Consider the following 4,625-nt stretch of genomic DNA (forward strand, 5'->3'; position numbering starts at 1 on the left):
GTGATTTGATGCCAAGATCAACGATTTTAAAGTTACGTTGTGATGCACCTATGAACTGAGACACACTACGAGTTTTGGCATCGAGCGAGATTGTTGTGTCAAATCCAAATGGAATGTGATCTTTTGAAAATGAGATAGGTTATTTTAGGCCTCAACATGATCGTCATGTAGCATTTGATGTTTCATCAATAGCCCTCACAAGCTTCGAGTTATAACCCTCAAAAGATTAGCCTCAACATGCACTTAGAGCACCTTGGAGACTCTTCAGTACAAGGTGGCCACAGACGATGGAGGCTCTCCACAGCTAGAACAAGGGTGTCACTAGGGTTCAATAGCCCATCTAAAGCTAATGGTGCTAATGATTTGATGCCAAGATTAGTGATTTCAAAGTTACGCTGTGATGCACCTATAAACTAAGGCACACTACGAGTTTTGGCATCGAGCGAGATCGTTGTGCCAAATCCAAATGGAATGTGATATCTCAAAAATGAGATAGCTTATTTTAGGCCTTGACATTAATGTCATGTAGCATTTGACATTTCATCGATAACCCTCATGAGCTCTGAGTTGCGACCCTCAAAAGATCAGCCTCGACACGCACTTAGAGCACCTTAGAAACTCTTCAGTATGGGGTGGCCACGAACGATGGAGGCTCTTCATGTAAAAAAAAAGGGTGTCACTAGGGTTCATCTACCCATCTAGAGTTAATGGTGTTGACAATTTGATGCCAAGATCAGTGGTTTCAAAGTTATGCTATGATGCACCTATGAACTAAGGCACACTACGAGTTTTGGCATCAAGAGAGATCATTGTATCGAATCCAAACATAATATGATCTCTAAAAAATAAGATAGGTTATTTTAGGACTTAGCATGAATGCCATGTATAATTTGATATTTCATTGATAGCCCTCACGAGCTTTGAGTTACGACCCTCTAAAGATCGGCCTCGACATGCACTTAGAGTACCTTGGAGACTCTTCGATATGGGGTGGTTGCGAATGATGGAGGCTCTTGGCAGCTAGAACAAGGGTGTCACTAGAGTTCACCTACCCATCTAGAGCTAATGGCCTTGATGATTTTATGCCAAGATCAGTGGTTTCAAAGTTACGCTGTGATGCACCTATGAACTGAGGCACACTGTGAGTTTTGGCATCGAGTGAGATCGTTGTGCCGAATCCAAATGGAATGTGATCTCTCAAAAATGAGATAGGTTATTTTAGGCCTCTCCATGACTATCCTCTAGCATTTGAAAATTCATCAATAGCCCTTATGAGCTCTGAGTTAAGACCCTTAGAAGATCGACCTCGACATGCACTTAAAGCACCTTGGAAACTCTTGGGTACAGGGTGGCTAAGGATGATGGAAGCTCTCTGTGGCCGAAAAAAGGGTGTCACTAGGGTTAGTACTAAGTAAAAACATTATTTTTTACCTCTCTCAAGTTTTTGGCATTGGGTATAGTGCAAGTTTGGTGTTAGTATGTATTAATTTCATCATTTTAAGGTCCCTCCACATAAATTGCATTAAGTAAAATCATCTTTATTTCTTACATTAAATCATCAAGTTTACATTTACAATATCTCAAGTGTTTCATCATTATTACATCAATACACAACTGCCAAAAATTGTAGTATCAAAAATCGTAGTGTCAATAAAAGAATTGTCAAAAATCGTAGTGTCAAAAATAGAATAGATTTTTCTTCATTCTGCTCCTTATTTAGTTTTTTATCTTCATGCATGGCTACTCTTCATGATGTACCTACATTACAATATCATAAAAAATATTAGTAACTTGTTGCATTAAACAAGATAATCATTAGTTCACTAAATCATTATGAACAAAATAACATAAGAAGTAAATATACCTAGTCGAGTGTTCCAGTAGGGTCCTCTCTCTGTTTTGGGGTCTCCAATAGGGCTTCATGATCAACATTAGTAATAGTGAAAAGTTATTTTACTTTTGGTCTTCATTGATGCTTCAACAACTTTACATTTGTTGTTATTATAAGATGCAAATATATGAGAATTGTTTTGTGGTTATGATAGTCTTTGAATGTAGGAATTTCATTCCTACTAAGCATGTATGTCCGCAGCCATGTTCCAGTGACAACCATTGAACCAGTAGGATACGTGAATCCATCATCATCTGTGATTGGTTGTACAAGCTTTTGTTTACCTCTTACACAATGTGCTAACCAATAATCTAATTTCTCATCATTCCCTTGTGGTGCAACCAATGCAAAGACATGTCCTGGCTAAAGAAGATTTGAGAGATGGTTATGCTCAAGTGAACTTTCCATGTCATCATTTATGATAGAGGGTATGATAGAAAATGGAGTAAGATAATGTGGAGGTCATGTGTCCACCCACTCACTCGACTCACAGTGATCCCAATTACACTGAAAATAACTAAGAAAAAACAAGCTAGTTGACGTGTCCAAATAGTCCATGTACTAGAATTAGAGCTCCATAATGAATGCATTTTTGATGAGTCTCTCACTATAGCACAATTTGATCTATCACCTATGGACCCTTCCTCAACCAACCAAAAGAACCTGCGTACTATTGAATCAAGAGTCCCCCCTGTGATAATGCTGAACTACACCAATCAACAACGCTACAAGCATTAAGAAACTTTGCTCCTAAAATCTTCAATTGCCCCTTAACTAGAGCTCTCTTCACACATGCCCCTTCTCCATCATGTTTCCCTTTCCCATGGCCAGACTAAAAAAAACTCCAAATATGAGGCACCCCCCTCTCTATGTGCATCCTATATAACCAATAAAACATGCGAGCATTCTTGAATTGACCTGTACAATTATCTGACCAAATGATATGTCTATCCATAGCAATTGCATGCTCCTATAAGAAATCAAAATAATTCTTGAAACAATGTTGCACAAACTCATGAGAGTGAGATCTATCATCACTAATATAAAAATGGTACTCTCTAATAATCTGATTATCTTTTGCACTATCAGGGGCATGTCTATATGTTATGTGGATGAAAATAGTAATCTGAATGGAGTTGTAATACTGAGATTGTGTCTCATTTTAAAGGTGCAATGTGTAGTTCTCAGCAAATTCAACAACTAATATAATAGTACCAATGTGAAAAGTCTCCTTACACATTCTAAATTGCTTATCCAACCACTGAGACCTGTGAATATGTCTTGCATATTTGTAGAAATGATTTGTCTTGAAATCTAAAATAAAACTAGCCACATTGATTTCTTTTGCAACCAATTCACATCTAGAGCCCTCACCCCCACTCTTCAATGTTTATTTCACCATTTCATATACCATTTTTTTTACTATTGTCTTCCCAAGATCTTGTTCGCACCCCTCATGGAAACATGTGTCAAACTTGGATAAGCCACCACATTTTGAACACTTCTCATTTAGCAAGCATTTCTATAAAAGAGACAACCATCAACTCTATGACATAAAAATTGATCTAGCAAGTCTCTTGATGATTTTGAAAGATCACTAACACCACAATTCTCCAACAATTATTTACTATTCAAAGTAGAACGGATAAAGCGTAATAGTTCATGGTGCATAGAAAACTCAACATGATATTTGCAACAACATGTATTTCGAATTTTAAGTGGCACACAATAAAATGGCTTCAAAGATTCAAAAGCCCTTTGTGATATATGAAATCTTGGATGACTCTTTCTAAATTGTTTGAACAACATAATTTGACTTACCTCCAAATAATTTTTAGGATGTGGCGTGCGATCTCTGATGCTAATTCTCAACTTTAACACGTCTTTAGCATTGGGTGATACTCTTGAGCTAGAGTGCCAAAATTATGTAATTTCTTCCTTCACATCATCAAATGGCTTCTTATCATAACATGGAAGTCTCCCACCAAAAGCCCATGTTTTATTTTGAAGAGGATCATCAATTCTCTCTCATCTACTAAGTGCTCTTCTCAAAGTAGTATGATTTAGGTTCAAGTCAATACAAGTTTGTCTCATATATCTACCCTTTATCAAATGATGACTTACCAAAGAGGTTGTAATAATCCTTTGAGTAGCTCTCTTATCCTTCTTCTTGCTATTTTTCCCAATGCTAATGAGAGCACTATAAAGATTCTTCACAATAATGACATTTCTTTCCAATTTTTTATTGACATGAATCTTCAATTTGGAAAGCATAGGTCTCATCTTTTGTATCTTTAATAAGTGCATAAAAAGTTGACATTGCTCCACTACTATCTTGTTGTCGAAAAACATCTTATATAGTCTTGAAGCCCATAACCAAATGGTTCTTTCTAATCTTTTCCCTTCCAAATTGACAATAATTGTTTCATCAATTTCAATTATCCATTTTGGTGTTCTAGAACCTTCATGTCGATTATAATTAAGAGATATGTAACGTTTCTATGCATTGTCATTTTCAACATGGTCAATCATGCAATTTACATTATGACCTAGTAGCATTTCATTCTCTAAATTTTCAATCTCGACATTATCGTTATTAATTAGTACATTTTCATTCCCCAACTACACATATTCATTATATGACTCTATGATTTCACCTTCAATCAATACATCGTCAACTTGACACACATTTAACATACCTTGTCTCTCCCTTCGGTGATTTAGCTTGTCCTTT

The sequence above is a fragment of the Cupressus sempervirens genome, chromosome 4, assembly GCF_028749045.1.
Source record: "Cupressus sempervirens isolate cs-2001-9-10 chromosome 4, ASM2874904v1, whole genome shotgun sequence".
NCBI classification, from domain to species: Eukaryota; Viridiplantae; Streptophyta; class Pinopsida; order Cupressales; family Cupressaceae; genus Cupressus; species Cupressus sempervirens.